This window comes from Zootoca vivipara, chromosome 6 (genome assembly GCF_965207765.1).
Source record: "Zootoca vivipara chromosome 6, rZooViv2.hap1.1, whole genome shotgun sequence".
Classification (NCBI taxonomy): domain Eukaryota; kingdom Metazoa; phylum Chordata; class Lepidosauria; order Squamata; family Lacertidae; genus Zootoca; species Zootoca vivipara.
This window is the reverse complement of record NC_142589.1, coordinates 14,185,275-14,205,025: the sequence shown is the minus strand read 5'-3', so window position 1 is coordinate 14,205,025 and position 19,751 is coordinate 14,185,275. Positions and strand designations below refer to the sequence as shown.

Genomic DNA, 19,751 nt, shown 5'->3' with positions numbered 1-19,751 from the left:
AGATTTTTACCCCAGCTGTAGTGAATGGCAATCAGAGGCATGCTGTTCCTGATCTTGGGGGTAAAATATAGCCACAATTACTTGTAGCCACTAATAGTCTAATCTTTCTACATTGTATGTGCACAGTTTCGGGTGGGAACGGTATTGGAAGAGCCTGTATGGAAAGGAAAATTAAATATAAATCTAAACACAGCAAGTGAGCATTTGAAGTGGTCCTTCTTGCTAGCCAGAGGGCGAAGCAATCCCCAGAGTCTTGTGGTGAGGCTGGAAGCTGAACCTATCTACCAAGTCCCCCCCTGCCCCTATTGCTGCACCCCCCGTCCCGAAAAAAACCCCAATCCCGCAGCAGTGGGGAAGGCAGGGGAGTGCTGAGCGAAAGTATTGGGAGAATAATAAATGTTTCAGCTTTGCAACATCTCTGCTCTAGAAATGGAAAACCAACTGCTTGCCTGCCCACATAGCCAGACCACTGCCCAGTCCCCAAACCTTCTGCCTCTCTGAAGCTGGCTATTTTTAGCTCAAGCAGAACACAAAAGCCCAAGCGTTATTCTCCCTACCCAACCTAGAAAGGGAATAAACCCAGCAGGCTGACAGACTGTGTGGGGAGCACAGAGTGAGCATCATGCTTCAAAAACATATTAATAGGACACATTTGCATTTATATTTCGGTCCTGAACTTCCTGCCGCCGCCACTGCCACCACCACCACCACCAGCAATCCAATTCTCAGTCCTAAAACTTGTACTCACATTGGTTTGGAGTCTTGAGTGTTGCACCCATTTTACAAATGATTTATTGAACACTACCATAGAGTGTTTTCAAAACATTCTACCTTCAGAGAATACTTTCCACATCAACCTATCCTACAAGGAAACGGGAGCAGGTGGCACTGTGGTCTAAGCCACTGAGCATCTTGGGCTTGCCGATCGGAACATTAACAGTTTGAATCCGCACAACATGGTGAGCTCCCATTGCTCTGTCCCAGCTCCTGCCAACCTAGCAGTTCAAAAGCATACCAACATTGTGGCAGGAAGGTAAACGCTGTTTCTGTGCGCTCTGGCACTTGTTGCAGTGTCCCACTGTGCCAGAAACAGTTTAGTTATGCTGGCCACATGACCTGGAAAGCTGTCTGCGGACAAATGCCGGCTCCCTCGGCCTGAAACGCGATGAGCACCGCACCCCAGAGTCAAGTTTGACTGGATTTAACCATCCAGAGATCCTTTACTTTTATGGGTTTGTTTTTTTTACAAGGGAACCCTTGCAATGAATCAGCTGTGGGTTCTCCATGCATTGCAAAGGATTCTAGGACATGCTTTTGTAGGCAAAGAAACATTAACATTCTTTACCCCCCTGCCTCTGGTTTTTGTGTGTGTGCCAAATCCCAGACTCTCTGGAATGTGTCATTGAATTCTGATAATGCCTCTTGACAACCTGAATGGGTTTGTGAGTGTAAAAACTAGCCTACTGTACAGTACAGTACTTAGGTAGAAAATCGCATCAATTGCTCCACCCACTGTTGACTCTGGCTCCACCCACCCGACATGGGGCCTCCAGAAGATAGCCGCAAAGGTAATACAGCCCCTGTGCTGGAAGAAGTTCCTCACCTGCATGCTATTATGGGGTACTCTTATTTATTGCCGCGTCCCTTTGCTGCCAGAGCTTAACCCCCAATCAGAATTACACCCGTCCTTTCCTCCTTCCTGTTTTGTTTTGTTTCTTTTTTCTACCTCGGTTTCCCTTTGCTGAGCCGAAAAATTCCTCCTGCAGCCTCTCTGTCATCCTGCTTCTCACTCAGGAGTGGCGCGGCTGTTTTCCCAAGCTAACCAGAAGCACATGAGCCGTGGTGGTGGAGCCGGGCATGGTGACAGCTGCAAGGAATTACTTGTTTGGGATCGAAACAGAAAGCGGGGAGAGCCAGCTACTTCCTGAGAAAGCAGCCCTGTGTGTCCAGTGCTCCTCACGGGTCCAGAGCAGGGGGTGGGTGAATAATGCTGGAGCAACCATCCCCATCTTTCTCAGGCTTGACTCATTTCCCCAGGGCTTGGCAGGAGATCTGTACGGGAGGGAAGACAGGGGTCAACTTCCGTGGGGGCTACAAGAGCCTCGGAGGCATCCGCCACGCTCTCTCCACTCTGACCCCTGAGGCAGCAGCCTATTCATAAATGACTTGTGGGTGGGGGAGGCAGGAAGAGTCCAGGAGAGGAGAGGGCCTCACAGAAAGGTCTACAGGGTGGGTGTGGGAGAACCTCAGAGGGAGGTAAATAAACGATCACATTGTAAAGCATTCAGCAAGTGACAAGTCAAAATTGTTCCCCTCCTGGAAGAGAAGTGTGTGCATGAGGAGAGAAACAAAGGGAGAGAACTGAGTTGGATCCATGCTTGCATGGGCTCAATAGCAAGGAGAGATGGCACCCGCAATCATCAATTTTAGGGACTGGGAAATCTGTCAATTTCAGTTTCTCATTTTTCCAGTCTTAATTTCAGTTCTCCACATTTCCACGTTTCTTCTTTTTTAAAAGCTCTTATGAAAACCCATTAGCATTTTTGCATTTTTGTGCTGATTTTGCCTAAAACAACACACACACACACACACACACACACACACACACACACACACACACACTTTAGAATGCTATAGACACATTTTTGCAGAGCATTTTGCATGTTGTCACTAACATATGCAGTTTTGTGAATCCTTTACTTTATATGCACTGCAAAATTCAGAGGTACAAACTTCAAAGGATGATTGTGTTCTCATATTGTTTCAGAAAGTGCAAATGATGTAGGGTTTTGCCTTTAAACGCAAACTGAATTGAATTCCTGACCCATCCCTAGGAAGGCCCAGACAGAGGGCCTTCTCGGTAGTGGCACCCGCCCTGTGGAACACCCTCCCAGCAGATGTCAAGGCAATAAGCAACTACTTTACTTTTAGAAGACAACTGAAGGCGGCCCTGTTTAGGGAAGTTTTTAATGTTTGATGCTGTACTGTTTTTAATATTGGGTTGGAAGCCGCCCAGAGTAGCTGGGGAAACCCAGCCAGATGGGCGGGGTATAAATAATAAATTATTATTATTATTATTATTATTAGGAAGAACTTCAACTAGTCCATCTGATTGCATGGCAGTGTCCCATAGCAATAATTCATGCTTCCCAGGGCATGAGATGTAAAACCTGATGGGGGATTTGGCTCACTGCAGTGAGAACTACCTCCACTGTTGATTTTAACATGAATTAACTTGAACTATTCCTCCTTCCCTACCAACCAACAAATCAGAAAGGATGCTCAGTAGACAGGTCATCTGGAGGAGCCCTTAAAATAAATGTATGTTTTTAAAGGTCTTCCACTGGTACCAAAAAGTTCACAACTCAGACATCAGTCTGGTCTTTCCACAGACAACACTGCACCACTAGGGTGCCACCCCTGGAAAGACCTTCTGCCTGCCTCCCCCTATGGTGGAAGCACCTGGAGGAGAGCTTTAGAAAACAGCCATAGGTTCATGGTAGTTATACATATGAGAGAAGATGCTGGTTCAGGGAGCCTGGTTAGGACTTTAAGGCACGAATGTGGAACCTGGGGCTCTCTGGGTGTTGTTGGAATACAACTCCCATAATCTCTGACCATTGGCCATGCTGGCTGGAGCTAAGAGGATAGGAAGTCCAACAATGCCTGAAGGTCCACAGGTTCCGCATCCCTGCCTTAAAGCATTTACACCAGCACATTGAATTGGGTCTGGAATGGACCGCTGGCTATGGTCTGAGTCAACCTTCCTCCCAATGTTTTGGATTACACCTCCCATCCATGGCTGTGCTGTAGTGGCTGGGCCTGGTTGGGAGCTGCAGCCCAAAAAATCTGAAGGGCACCAGATTGTAGGACGCTGTACTGCACAAAAGGTATCCTCACCAATCTCTGAAGCGGAGTTTGAAATCAGGGATCTATTCCGGAGCAGCACTTGGCTGAGCTTTCAAGGATGCTCCCCCCCCCAAAAAACGAGCAGTCCCTCAAGTTCTTCCCCATCTTGTTCAAAACAGTCTGCCGCACTCTGCACCCACACTGCCCTAGGAGGCGCACTTGGCAGGTGGGGCGTCGTGGCTGGAGTTTGCGCAACATGGCACCATTTCAGGGTTTTTTTTAGAAAGGAGCTGTGGAGGGGAAAGGAGGGAGCAGAGGGTCTGCATTCCTGTCTCTGCCTCTGGGGCTGCCTGGATACCTCAAGTCAGCTGTCAGGGGATAATAGGCGATGAGTCCTAATTAGAAACCACCCCAGCTTGATCTGGGAGGGTGGGCACGGTGGCTCCATCTGGCTCGATGGCTTTTCTTTCTGCGGCAGGGAAAGGCAGGGAGAGTAAAGAGAAGAAGAGATGGGAAAGCTCAGTGGCTCTCTGAGGCACTCTGGCCGGGAGACAGAGACAAAAATAACCAGCCAGCACCAGGAGGCAAAAGACTAGGGGGTGGAGGGTGGGTGAGGAGAAGAGAGGGTGGAGGAGACTGAACAATGCTGAACAATGAAGCTCATCTCCCCCTCTCTCTTTGCACTTCAGAAAAGATGCAAGGTGGAAGCAAAAAGAAAGGAAGGGCAACTGTGATGGGCTGCAGGGGTGTGGGGCAAGCATTGTAAGGACATAAAGGTAAAGGTAAAGGGACCCCTGACCATTAGGTCCAGTCGTGACCGACTCTGGGGTTGCGCGCTCATCTCGCATTATTGGCCGAGGGAGCCAGCGTACAGTTTCGGGTCATGTGGCCAGCATGACAAAGCCGCTTCTGGCAAACCAGAGCAGCACATGGAAACGCCGTTTATCTTCCCGCTGTAGCGGTTCCTATTTATCTACTTGCATTTTGACGTGCTTTCAAACTGCTAGGTTGGCAGGAGCTGGGGCCAAGCAACGGGAGCTCACCCCGTCACAGGGATTCGAACCGCTGACCTTCTGATCAGCAAGCCCTAGGCTCAGTGGTTTAACCACAGCGCCACCTGGGACATAAGAAGAGCCAAAAGCCCATTTTATTTATTTCCTTTCTATCCCACCTTTTTCTTCAAGGAGCTCAACGTGGTGTACGTACATGGTCCTCCCCCTCGTTTATTCCCCACAACAACCCTGTGAGGTAGGTTAGGCTGAGAGGCAGCGACGGGTCCAAGGTCACACCCTGGGCTTCATGGCTGAGTGGGGACCTGAACCCTGGCCTCCCAGGTCCTAGTCTGACAATCCAACTCCCTACGTCACACTGGATCTCCAACCTAACATCCTGTTCTCATAGTGGCCAACCAGATGCAAAGTCATCTCTTTTTTGGTTCTTTTGGAATAAAGATCATAAAACACAGGGAGCTGGATCATTGATCCATCTAGCTCACTATTGACCACACTACTGGCAGTGACTCTCTAGCATTTCAGATGAGGAATCTTTCCCAATCCTTCCTGGATCTGCCATTCGGGACTGAACCCAGGACCACATGCAAAGTAGAGGCTCTACCACTGAGTTATGGTCCTTCACCTTAGGAAAGTAGAGGTGGGGTATCTCCGTGGGTTAGAAAACATGAACATCTGAACATGTCTGGAAAGGTCTGATCCACGTAAAACAAACACGCACAATTGCCGTGAATGCAGAGGCTGAACGGGAACCAGTAATTCCCTGGCTTATCCCTGATGCTAACCTGTTCTAGCTGTCAGCTCCCCCTTTCCTTTCCCCAAAGCTTTTTGCGCCCAGCAGTTATTTGAGGCTGGGGCGGGGGCGGGGCGGGGGGGGTTAATGCGGCTGCCCCCACCGCTCCTCTCCCAGCTTCTCTTCCGCTGAGTTTAACCCAAGGTCAAGTAACAGCCTCGTGAGCTCTTGAGAGATTTAATTTTCAAAGCGCTCCCGACATCCCCTGCCTGACCACCACCGCCACCCCTCGCTGCTCTCTCCACCTCCGGGGACAGGCCTTGGCTGGCGGCCAAGGACTGGGAAGGCTGCAAGGATTTCGCTCTGGGCCAGGCTGACAATCAATAGGGGTTTGGGGGGGCGAAAGGAGGGGGTGCTTTCTCCTCTTCTTCTCCTGGAGGGGGAAGAAAAGCAGCAATGCAGCAGGGGGGAAAGGAGAGACACTGGGGCACCTCTTGGCCTTTTCGCAGGCTTAGCCTTGCCTGCAGGAAAGCGTAGCCTGCAGTTCACATAAGAAAAATAATGCTCACCAGGATGAGATGCATCACAACAGGACTTTGCTCATGACCACCACCCCACTCCCCCGTGAAACAAGACAGCTGTGGAAAATTGGCTGCCCGGGAGCAGTGGGGGGTGGGTGGGATGGCAGAGGAAGAAAGCAGAGCGAGGAAAGTAAAATAATTATGGAAGAATGACTTTTTTCCATTTTTAAAGAATGAATGCACATACCCTCAAATCCCTTAGTTATTTTAGTTGGGTTAGATGTGGGGTTGCTTTCGATGCTAGACCTACTTAGAGCAGACCCATTGAAATGAATGTGTATGATTAGCTTATGTCCATTAATTTCAATAGGTTTGCTCTAAATAGGACTTAGTTCAACAGAAGCCCCCTGGTCTTAACAGGTGGCAGAGAAAATAAGCAGAAATCTTATTGACCACTGCCTGAATAATTATTTGTAATAACTGGAAAAAAAGAAAGTCACTCAACGTTAGAAGACTGGATATCAAAGTTATGGGATATACTCATATATGTAATAAAACTAACTAATATGGATAGAGACAGGGAGAAAACAGAGCCCTTGAATCCTGGGGTTGAAAAACTGGATTATTTTTGTCAGCAAAATCCCTTAAATAAGGCAGATGGAGTCCAGAGAGAAAAGAAATCCCGATAACACTTCACTGAGGAAACTGAACAAAAATAGAGTACAATTTTAGGAAAGAAGGAACAGAGTGGTTCACACAGCTCAGGTCTTGTACATAACGGGGAGATGTTTTATCGCCCTGAGATATTTTGATGACGGGTGGTATATAATTTTAACAAATAATAATATTTTTTTTAAAAAAAACACCAAACATAGAAGAAACCTCCTTCACAACTACACAGCCAATCAGGACATGTTATGTGCTACATCAGCAAATGTCATGCCACACTGCCTGGTTGCTAAACAACATCTCCACCTGTCCCCCTCTTGGCTGACATTAACACTTGCAGCATTAACCCTTAAGTTGCACATGGTATGATCTCTGCTACTGCACTTCGAACAGTTTTCAATATGTACTGATGCAAAGCACTGACGGAGGAATGGGAGTGTGGAGGGAGCAAACTGCCCCATGCACTGGGCGCCATGCCCCCACAGACGGTGTGCCATGCCCCCAGAACACACACCACACCCCTGCGGGTGGCGAGCCATGCCCTCACGGACACCCCCAGGATGCGCACCACTCCCCTGCGGCAGCGTGCCACGTCCCCAGGGCACACGTCATGCCCCCCCAAGGGGGCACCAGCCACGCCCACTCTCTGCCCCCGGTAGCAGAGCATGCACCTTCGCCACTGACGCAAAAGAAGGGCAAGAAAATGTAAAACCACTATTAGGTATATGCCTTTAATTCATTCATTTTATCTATTTGCTAAATGCACTACCCCCATATTGTTATTATGGCAATATATTTATTTCCAAGTAATTTCCAGTTACGACAGACCAATGAAAGCAGGGTAGCCACGAATCCTTCTTTACAAAGGACAATCCTCCATGGGAAGGGATGTCTGGATCAAATGGGAGAATTGTAAAAAAGGGGGGGAAAGAGGGGGCCTGGTGTTTTAAGAGTTACCACTTATGAATCTTTTTTTAAAAAAAAAAAAGGCGAGCTGCATCACACAAAAAGGAGAGGGTGAAAACACAACACAGATCTGCATAAAATTTGAATAAGCTGATTTAGATGCCTAGATACAAATGCAGAAATAATCGGTTGCATCCAGTGCTAGTCCTACTCAGAGGTACAGCCACTGAACCAACCCACCAGCCATAATGTGGAAAGCCGTAGGGCAGCTCAGTCTGCGATGCTTGCAAATTGTTGATGTGTAAACTTCAAGGTTACTCTGTTCTCCCTTCTTTAGGGGGTACTTATTTAGGTACTTTATCTTTAAAACAGACTGGCCTTCCGATAGAGGATTGCCTTCCATACAGTAGGACACACAGACACTCTATTGACATTGCCCATATACAGTTAGGATCTGAGTAGCAGACTGAGCAGGCACACAGGTCACTTGGGCACAGTCTGTTGTATGGGATTTCTATTTAAATCATAGCAATTATTTCTACATTTGCATCTATGCATATAAATAACCACATGCAAATGTGATGCAAATCTGTCTCCTCTTTTGTCCTCTTCCTTGCTTTTACATTTGTTTCAGTGACACCTAAAATCTGGAAACAAGCTCTTCACCAGAAGGGCTGTAGCTCAGTAGTAGAGCAGCTGCTTTGCATGCAGGAGCTCCTAGGTTCAGTCCTCAGCATCTCCAGGGAGGGACAGATAGATGGACCAATGATCTGACTTGGTTTAAGGATGCTCCTTATCAGTGTTTGAAATTCCCCAGGCGCCAGGTGCATTTGGCGACTGACATCTCCATCTGGTTGAGTGGCACTGCCGCGTGAGCCAGGTGACTCGCATGCAACAAAAGATGCACATCTTCTGCTTCTGCGCTGCCCTGTGAGTCTAGCATGGCAGCAAACTTTGCTTCTGCACTTCCACTGCAATACTAAGCACACTTTCTTGAGGGTAAGAAAGCCCCTCCGGGTGTGACAGGGCTTACTTCTAAGCAAACATGCCTAGGAAGAAAGAGGGGGAAGAGCCCTCGTGCCTACACCCCCAAGCTTGCCTAGCCCCCCCCCCACCTGTCTTTTGTGAGGCAGTTGAATGGTGCTTCGGAGCAGCCATGCTGGACTGGCCAGGCTGCCCTGAGAGTTGCTTCTCCTGCTCCTTTCCTGCCCCGCCCCCCATTGTAGTATTAGTTCACATTTTTTTGGGGGGGGGGAGATTGCTGTAATAGGCAAAATGTTACATGTATGTTAAATGTTAAATATTTTAACATTGACGATATACACAATTCATTTTTTGCTTTGTAATCTTGCAAAAATCAAAAAAGGCAGCTAGACATTCCATTGTGGTAACTTGTATAATGTATATAAGTTGTTGTTGTTGTTGTTGTTGTTGTTGTTGTTCTGTTTTGTTTTCTACATGGATGCTATTTCTTTTTCTGCATCTTATATTACTCTGTGCACTCGTAATTATGTACTTTTTATCTTACAATAAAGACTATAAAATAAAAAGGTGCCATTTGGTGAATAGTTTACATATCTGAGTTTCTAATACTGCTTCCTATGTTATGTCATTAGAGAAGCATCATGGCTCAGTAGCAGAGCATCAATCAGCTTTGCATGCAAAAGGTTCAAGCCCCAGCTCCTTTAGGGAGGGCTCCGAGAGTGTCTCTGTCTGAAACCCTGGAGAGCTGCTGCCAGTCAGTGTACAGTACTGAGCTACATGGACTAGTAGTCTGGCTCAGTTACTGTGTCTTCCTAGATTCCATTGCAATAAATTTAGACCCACACCCTGAAAGATAAGTGGGGTAAAGAACAATAACCCAACGAAGTCTCAGCATCCTTGGGTGGCCCCCAAATGTTGAAAAACAGGATATGGGTGATGAAAAATAGTGTGGGAGGAACACACCCCACTTTAATCTCTCTTGCACTACAGGATTTTATCATTTCTCTCAGAGTCCCCTAACCCCCTCCTCCAGACTGCACCGCCTGCCCCCCACCAAAAAACTGGGCTTGTGCAGCATCCAGACGCCACAGGGATGCACGATGAGGCAGTGCCTGCGGGCCTCGCTCATCTCCGCCGCCCCTGACGCTCTTTCTGCCTCTTGCTTCACTGCTTCCCCTTTCCCTGTTCAAATTGCCTGCGGGAGGGAGGGGAGGAGGAGGGGGGGAGCGGGTCAGGATGCCAGCCGCCGCCGTGGAGGAAACCTCCAGCAGAGTCACGGCAGCCCTGGGCTAATGGATGTGCGCCGCTCAGGCGTGGTTGGAGCCAGGAATCGAACTGCCGTCCCTGGGGAGCTGCGGTGGCGGCGGCAGCAACAGAAACAAATGGCTCTTAGCAGAAGCAGAAGAGTTGAGGCTTACATTTTAGATTCTTCACCTCCTTACACACACACACACACGTGTAAATCTCTGACTGCAAGATTGTGCAGAAGCCCAGCTGCCTCAGCAGGTATGGCCTCGTTAATGAGCAATTAGCTCCCAGCCTAATTGGGCAGCAGAATGGCTAATGAGCCCAACCTCTGCTGTCTGTGCCCTCATTATCCAGAGGCTCAGTCAGCGGGAATATTGAACTTCTGTCCCGCTTCCGTAAGGGCAAAGACTGGAGGGAGCCCAGCTCTGGATGAATAACCAGGGCCACTGACTGCAGGGATGCTGTTTCCACCACCCTCCTGCTCCCTCTCAAAATTATTGTTGTTGTTGTTGTTGTTATTAATTATGGCTTCTTTTTCTCTCCCTTCCTTGCCTAAAAACCTTCTGGCATCCCTCCTTGAAAATAAAACAAAACAGGAAGATTCATTCACTCAACATGGGGGAAAGTCTGCTTCTAGGGCAGAACTGGGCAACTCTAGGGGAGATAATTTGTCAGGTGTGTCATGGCAGTGACGGGTAGAGTTAGAGCCAATGATGATAGCAGAGATGGGTGGGAGTGGGTGGGCAGATTGGGCCAGAGTTCCTGACGATTCAAGCCAGAGCCAAAAATGTTCTAAATAGATACGGTAACTATGGCTGCCTCACACAATACAAGTTCCCAATCCAGTACAGGTCTACACTTGGAACTAAAACTCACTGGGTTTGAAGTGAAGTATCTGCAGGATTTTAAATTTTAGTAGAAGACAGCAACATAGATACTGTAAGTAATTCCTTTCTGACTTTAGTGTATCCCTCTGCCCCCACTCCCGGCACACAAAGGAAGGTTTAAAAAAAATAACCCACCCCCCACACCATACAACTAGAAGAAAGTAATAAAATTAAATAAAATAACATCAATATGAATCTCATAAAATACTGTCCGCTTCCACTTCTAGCCATATGTATATGAAGCTATATCGGGGTTGTCAACCTGGTCCTTACTGCCCACTAGTGGGCGTTTCAGGATTCTTGGTGGGTGGTAGGGGGTTCTATGGCACAAGCTGAATCCTCCTTCCATCGAGCACTGGTGGGCGGTAAGGAAATTTTACCATCAAGAAAGATGCATTAGTGGGTGGTAGGTATAAAAAGGTTGACTACCCCTGAGCTATATAAAAAGAAGGGGGGCTGGGGGGGAGAGAGAAAATGAACAGAAGGAAGGAACTCAGATGGGGTGGAGAAATAGGTGCAGGCAATACTGAGCTAGATGGACCAATGGTTTGACTCAGTATAGAACAGCTTCCTCTGTTCCTAAAGGAAGTGTGAAGAAAGTCGTAACATTGCCACTTGGGTTCAGAGCGAGGCAATTATAACCAAGACAGGCAAAAACTGATTTGTGCACAATATATCACGGGGGAGAGGGGTGCAGGGAGCAGAAAGCATACAAATAAATTGGCAGTGATGGTGGTGAAGATGCCTGCAGGCATCTGGTTGGCCACTGTGAGAACAGGATGCTGCACTAGGTGGGCCACTGGCCTCATCCAGCAGGGCTCTCTTACATTGTTATGATTATAAAAGTATCTGTCCACGTAGCACATCCTTCCTTTGGATGCAGTTACATGGCTTTTTTGTCCCAGCAAGCAAGGACTGTACCTTCCTACATTCATAAGTGAGAACATCACCATTCACTCTTTCTCTCAGTTACCCTGTCAAGGCTCTCTTCCCAAATGCTACGACCAATGATCTCTGTAAGTAAGAACGAAAGCTTTATTCAAGGTTTCCGACACTACAGGTCAAGCTATGAGCTCAGATTGCTACAGGCAAGGCTACCGGTAGTGAGTTCAGTAACAACACCAGGGATCTGAGACCAGATTAAAGCTGCAAAAATGTCTCCACAAATTACTAATCCCCTCCTGTGAGCTTTTAAAGGCGAGGTGTGGTGCACACATTCACAAGACTCTTTCTCCTGCATGCCCCCCCCCATGAGGGTGTGGGTCTGATACCAATGGCAGAGGTGGTGCCAAGCTCTTGGTGATGGGGTGGTTAGTCCCCCTGCTTCCTCCTCCAGTTGTCCAGCTTCCTCTGCTGGCTGGTCAACGCCCCTCCCTCCATAGCTAGAGAATCTCTCTGCTCTGTGGGTGGGGCAGGACAATAAGTTAGCAGGTCTGCCTCCCCACTCTAACCTCTAACAGGAAAGAAGCATAGGGCTCTTCCTTTCCCAATGTTCCCCACTAACAACATCCTCCATACCTCATCTTCTCCAATGGCTACTGCCACCTTGGTTGGGTAGGACTTAAAATGTACCCTTTCAGGTGCTTCTAAGCTATAAGCTTTAGCTGAGGTAGGGAAAGGGGAGGAATTTGGTTCAATTGACATTTTTATTTGCAAATCCCTGGAACAACGTGCAACATGAAATGCAGCTACCCTTCAAAATTTGCACTGCATGGAGAGCATCAAGGAAGCCTCTTAACAATAGGCCAGCTGGTCAAGCTATTCAAGAGATAGGAGAAAAATTAAATTCTGTTCGCAATTAAAGCCTACCAGATTTCCACTTTCCAAAACAACTGAAGCACAACCAGTTGTGAAGCACAACCATCCTTCAGAACAACTACAAAAAGTGCACATTGGGAGAAAGTGTGCAAAGAAATGCTTACATGCTAAACTAACATATGGTGGTGCATTATAGATTAAGGGAAATTGCTTGCAAAAAAGCATGTTTTGGAGAAATGTATGTTAAAATGCTGAAGGATTTCCATGAGAGCTCTTTTTAATATAGTGTGTGTGTGTGTGTGTGTGTGTGTGTGTGTGTGTGTGTGTGTGTGTGTGTACAGATGTGGAGCTGTGGATAAATGAATTTAATAGTGGGAAAAGGAGAGAAACAAATAGTAAGATTTCTCCATGATCAGATTCAGCCTGGCTTGCTTTACAAGCCAAAGTCTTGCTGCTCCTGGATTTCTATGGAGCAGACAAGAGTTGAGAAAAGCTATTTCTCTTTGCAAGTCTCTTCCGTTCAGTTGTGTCTTCTCCTAGTGCTCCTTTTCCATTTATTTCTCTCTCTCTTTTTTGGATGCTTTCAGAGAGCCCTGCTCCTGCCTTTCCCCCTTGCCCCCCTCCTCTCAGTCATATTTTATTTATTACTTCCTGATTCTTAACGAGCCAGCTCCTTCCCCAATCATCGCTAATTAGATCGTGTGTCCCTTCATGAGCAGAGACATCCAAACGCGGCAGCACACAGTTCCACCAAGGCCCTTCAGGAAATCGATGGCTGCGTCGCCCAAAGGTCACGTCGCTCATGCAGACATGGTTTAAGCTCCTAAGCCCAAACCATCGCCAAGTGGGATTAATATTGCATTCCGCAGAGGCGGCAGACAACGTCACTGTGGCCTCGATGCTGTGTTGATATTACAGAAGCACCTTAAAGATAGAAGCTCTCCTCGGTTTTACAGATATCCCTCTCTTTCCCCACCTCCTTGACAGGCTCAAAGCGCTGGCTACGGGCTTCAGGTTGCACCTTGTTGATTTCAAAGTCATGTCTCAGCCTTTGATATTGTCAAGATGTTTTCCAAACCAGAAAGATGGCCTTTGAATTTTTTCCCTCTCCCCCCCCCCCCGGGTGAATCCACCAACAGCCTCCAACACAGAGAAGCAGCGGCGGAAGGCGTGCGCATCATAATGGAGTGGGGGAGAATTGAGAACTGGGAGAGGATGGAGAGGCAGGTGCTTTGAAGGGATACATCAAGGAGCAATGGGATGCAAGAGCATGAAATATCCCAAAAGGCAAGTGAGCATTGTACGTAGGTACCTGCTGTAAACTTGGTTCCTTGCCTAGTATGACAGAAGCATATACCAGTAAGGCCATTTCTGTTGTGCACCCACTAGCAACACACAGAGGAGGCTGCCTGTTCTCTCTCTCTCTGCATTATATACTGGTTTGGCTTTGCCTCTTTCCAACAAGGCTGCCCACGCTGATACTACATTAGGTGTGATGTGAATGATGACCTGTTCGCACCCCACACTCAATGCAGAAATGCTATCAGACTTTACAGGCTCTTCCAGAGGAGGCTGCCTGTTGTGGCCCTGTGTGAGGCAGAACCATTTAGCTTCTACCAATGAACCTGTATAATGAGCCATATAACATTTATAGTATACGCACACGCACACACATGATTACAGAATTCATTCACACTCTTTCCTGAGCGTGAAAAGGAACCTATTGAACCATGTAGATTCACTCAGACTCCATTCTAAATGGTTTCTACTGAGCTTGCTGAGACAGAGTAAGGTAACATCTTTGTTTGCTTATATGAAAATTTGCACCCCACTCCAACCTGAAGAGACCCCGAAGCAACTTACAATAAAAACAAATGTGCACAATTAAGAAAACAGAGTACCTAAGAGTAATAAAAATAATAATCCAGTGACCTACAAAAGCAGTAAAACTAAAACAGATTTATGTAGTAACTCAAGTCTTTGCTAACCTGGTGCCTTCTAGATGTTTTAGGCTACATCTCCCATCAGTCCCAGCCAGAAAAATCAATGGCCAGGAATGATGGGAGTTGTAGTTCAAAACAGCTGGAGGACAACAGATTGTCAGATGCTGCTAAATAGCTAAATTAAATTCCTGCTGGAAAGAAACCACTTTCAGGAGGCAGTGACAAGGAGTTCTACAGACTGGGTACCATGACAGAAGGGATGCAGAAGCATGGGCTGCCTCCCATTGTGACAACAGCAATTTTGTAAACCAGCAAGGATTAAAGTTACCAGGTTGCATTTTTTGGTCCTTGATGGCTCCCATTTAACTGTAGGGTGGCACAGCTGTGAAGTGGAGGCGGGGGAACCTTCCCCCACTCTCTATGACTGCTGCTGTTGGGGGTTACTGGAGTAAGGAGGGTCCTTAGTCTTTCCACTCTGCCCATCCCCCAGTCACAATGATGTTCATTTTGCCTGGTATGTGTCGACTTTTTTGAAGAACACTCAAGCTTACAGTCAGTATCAGAATCCAACAGAACAAACCTGGCATGGACAGCAAGGCAGTTTTCGTTCTGGAAAAGTAGCATCTATGCAGCAAAGTTAGAAACAGTGGAAATTGCCTTATACCGAGTCAGACTTTTATCCCATCTTGCTCAGTGTTGTCTACCCTGACCGGCAGCAGCTCTCTGGGATTTCAGACATGGGTCTCTCCTAGCCTTCCCTGGACATGCTGGGGGATGGAACCAGGAGCCTTCTGCATGCAAACCGACTGCTCTAACACTTAGCTATGGCCCTGCCCTTAAGACATTGGAATATAGGAAGCTGTCTTATATATCAAGTCAGACCAGCTCTCCAAAGTTCCAGGTGTAGGCCATCTCCAGCCTTACCTGGAGATGCTGGGGATTGAAGGTGGGACCTTCTGCATGCAGAACAAGTGCCCTCCCCATTGATCTATGACCCTTTCCCTTAAATTTAAGAACAGGCAAATCTGATCCAGCAGTAAATGAAAATTATTAGAAAATGAAAAAAAAAACATGACAAACCATTTAAACAGTTTCACCCAAACTCCTGACAGCTGGGCTCACCTCCCCAGCTCCCAATTAAATCAGAGGCACACTTTTGTACTGCCCTGGTGAATGAGTCAGTGGTCCTCTTGGGTCAGAGGAAGCCAAGCTTAGAGCAACAAGTTATGCAAAAATGCAACAGGTACACACTGCCTGGAGAGTCTGCCTGATCCAAGCACACCTAATACACGGAAATGATGAAATTACTTGCTGCCCAACTCCCCCAGTGGAGGCTTGTTGGAGAGACCAAATTGGTGACTCACGCAAAGACGCATGGTTTGGGCTCACAAGAGTTTTATGCATGCAACTCACTCATTTCAACATGGACATTTTCACTATTGGCACTGGTGCTGTGGAATGCAGTCCCTACGAAAAGACGAGAGGTTCCATCTGTATTGGCATTCTGCTAGTTTTTTAAAAAATACAACCATTTCCATGGACATTCCCTTGATATCTTGACTCAAGTCTCCTGTTTTACATGTTGTGTTGTTTTAAAGTGATGGTTTTATTGTGCTATTTTAATGATGCTGTATTTTTAATTATTCTGTATTTTAACAATGTGGTGCAATGCTGGGTTTTATGCTTTGTAAACTGCTTAAATGCCACCTGGGCATTAAGTGACATAATAATTAATTAATAATAGTATTGATGGTAGTTTCTCTGAGCTAGGGATGGGGAGAAATAAAATTCAAACTGCACTTAAAAGTGTGTCTACCTAGTTTGAAACAACACGAGAAACTAAGCACAGCCATCCCTCAAAACCCACACTTTTTCAATTTTTGAAATGCAGTTCTCAAGCCAAGAAAATGTGTTACAAAAATTCATATAATTATCATACAAAACTCTCTTCTCCCATCAAATTGCAAAATTTGGCTTTCAATATGCGTTTTTCTGCTTTTATTTTTCTACATTATCTGCTCTTGATTTGGAAAATACAACCTCTGTATTGCTTGAATGTTTTGTAACTTTGTGTTTTTTGTTTGTTTGTATTCTTGATTTTATGTTAATTAAAAAAACAAAACAAAACAGAGAGAAGACAGGATAGATCCCTGCCTTGGCCATCTGGTCGTGTTGGCCTGAGGGCATCCTCCTCCTCCTCCTCCTAACTCCCCTAAGCCATCCTCCTCAATAAACTTCCTTTTCCAAACAGAACCAGTGCATGTTCCTAAGAGATAGGCACTGAACTCTCCTTCAACAGTCACACTCTAGGGAAGGAAAGGCAGGCTGGGACAATCTCTGTGGCCTGTTATTGCACAGGTCAGACTGGGTTGTTAGAAAAGGCGCCTTCCAGGTTTGGAAACCTATGTTGCTGCAAGTGTGACTGTAGTTGGGGAGGGGGGGGAGGGCACCATAAAAACTTTGTGGCATTGAATAAATATATCAAGAGAAGACAGGCAATGTCTGCGTAGGGCAAGGAAAAATAGCCTAATTGCTGACCGTATGTTACAAATGATTTTATGGGAGAATTTAACTGCAAAGTGGCTTTTGCTGTGTTACCCTCCTTGGCCTCGTGGCTGTTTCCATGGAAATAAATGGGAGTACATTCTCTGTCTCTCTTGTGTGCTTGTGGTTTGTTGTTTTTTTTCCTGAAATTCTGATTAAAATCACTTTGGGAGGGGGGGAAAAAACGGCAGCTTTCAGGGAAATCCTGCTAAGCTTTTCCTTACCCAGGTGCCATCTTTTCAGAGAGCAGCATAACAGATCAGACTTGGCATGTAATATGTTGTTGCTCTTCAAGAAAGCAGAAATAAGCCAATAAAATTAGGGGTCGAGTGCAGAATCCAACATCGTAAGTATTTTGAATTCATATTTATTTAATAAAGAAAAAGTTTCTGGTTCTTATGGGCTGCAAAGAGATGCCCGAAGGTTTGTTGGGTTTTCTATAATGCTTCTTGACTGGGGTGGCTAAAGTCCATTATGATGTCATAAAGAAGAATCAGGTGCCAGCTTTTCAGAGAGTAGTTTAACAGACTGGACCTGGCATGTATTATGTTGTGGTTCTTTACAAAAGCAGAAAGAAGCAAATAAAATTAGCAGGTAACTTGCAGAAATAACACCCACCTGTCAATCATGTGATGCCAAATTTAACCTGTGAGGGTGATCCTGGTGAGAAACTGGCCCACCAAAAAGGTTCCCCACTACATTGAACTTGACAGATCAATGGTCTCATTCTCACTATAAAACAGCTTCCTATATATAAAGGAAATCTCAGTGGTTAGAACTCAGCAGTTAGAGCTTCTGTCTGGCATGCAGAAGGTCCCAGGTTCAATCCCGGACATCTCCAGATAGGGCTGGGAATGTCCCCTGCCCAAATGCCCAGAGAGCAGAGACTGACCGACTTGATGTAAGGCAGCTTCACCACAAACCAGGATATGATACAATTGAAATGGGCAAAGTCTGAGTCGGGCTGTTCGGCTGACTAACCATGATAGAAACTGTTCCAAGTGTATTAAATAAATTCACCAGTTGCATTCAGTTTTGTTGTAAGATGCATCACTTTGTCTGTCAAATGAAGAGAACTACTGACTGACACTTAGCCGAGAGAGCCAAGGCAAGGGCACCGGAGGTTCTGGTATAATGCCCCCACTTGCAAATGAAATAAGACCAGCACAGGGTTCTTCTGCCAGGCTCTGGGAACTTGTAGAGAGCGGGAGTTAAACTTGTGACCTTGCATCCCTGCAAGAGACAGAACCCCTAAATCAAAATTAAACCACTTGCACCCTGAGAGGGCACCCTCAGGGTCACTTCTCCCATGCCAGCGCTGGATGGGTCAAGCTGTGTTAATGGCTCTACGGGACCTTCCTGCTAAACAGCTCTCATTTGCTGGAATAGGCCAATAGAAGCTCCTACAGAGAACAGAAGAGAGCTTTTTATTGAGGGGGAAAAGTGTAGATAGCCAAAATTGGGGGGTGGGGGGGGTAGTATCAAGATTTGCTGCAACCATCATGGATTCTGAGCCCATGGCGCCCCCAATTAGCTCTGGCTAAATGAGGGAACTGCACGGAGAGACTCAAGGAAGCTTATTAATAATAAGGTAGAACAGGTCATGTGATACTACATACTAGAGACGGGGGAACAAATTCAATTCAATTCACATTTAAAAGTGAACCTATCTAATTCACACTTTCCAAAACAATAGGAGAACCACTTTGGATATTCAGGCTTCTCCAAATTTTACGATGCAGGTCTCCAATCAAACAAGACTTACAAAAATGCATATTTTCAGAGAGTGTGTGCACAAAAAGTGAAATTAACATACAAAAAATGCATTATATTATGGAACTTTTCACTGCAAAAGTGTGAATATTGTTGTCAAAACTGCATACAAAAAATTGCTTATCTGGAGAACTTAGCACTAAAATGCTGACAAATTTTAATGAGGATAAAAAACCCCACAAATTGCTGCAGAAATGTGGAGAACTGGATTCAGATTGGAAAAATGAGAAACAAAGCCAACCAAAAGGGTCAGATCTTTCCATTCCTGCTTGACTTGCCCTTTAAAGGCTTCCAGGTAACTGCTGCTCGCTGGTTTGAGCCAGCGGGGGGTGCTGTTGCTCCTCCTCCTCCTCCTCACAGATCAGAGATGGGGAAGCCCACATGATGCTAGACTTCAGCTGCCACATAATCATAGTCCACTGACCATGGACTATGCTAGCTGGAGGCTGACGGGGAGTTATCTGGGAAGCCACAGGCCCTCCCACTTCCCTGTTGCAGATGGAGGTTGCCTCAGCGTCCTCATGCTTCTTCAACTTTGCAAGTGGGAGGATCTCTGCCTGCTGCTCCCTGCACCCGCCCCCTTGCAGAGAGGTACTGTCCTACTCCTAATCCCCACACGGGATGCAATTATAAATAGACGAAGGGGAATCTCCGGCCAGCAGAGGCACACATTCTGGGACGGGGACCAGCGACCCCATCCCTTCTCATCTTACCAACACGACTGGCGGGGGAGTGGCAGCGCCAACTCTCCCAGAGCGTCTCAGATACTGCTGAGCTGGGTTGGCGGAAGCGAGCTTTGCAGTCCTAGCTCCAGTTCAAGCCCAGAATGTGATGAAGGCACCCAAGGCCCATCAGGCAGGGAGCCTTTGCTGACATGTGTTAGGGAGAGACAAGCCATGAATCAGGGTTCAGACATAATGCCAAGC

At 46.6% G+C, this 19,751-nt stretch overlaps 1 long non-coding RNA gene across 2 annotated transcripts in view; it reads right to left on the bottom strand.

Annotated features, from left to right (window-relative positions):
- Positions 1-19,751, bottom strand: part of LOC148685257 (uncharacterized) — a 77,228-nt gene that overhangs the window by 48,002 nt on the left and 9,475 nt on the right. The window contains exon 1 of one of the 2 annotated variants that reach the window (XR_015950444.1): positions 1,727-2,188. The exons of the other annotated variant lie outside the window; for it this stretch is intronic. This is a non-coding gene — a long non-coding RNA (uncharacterized LOC148685257). Of the gene's footprint in view, positions 1-1,726; positions 2,189-19,751 lie in introns of those variants that run through there. 2 annotated transcript variants of the gene reach the window in all.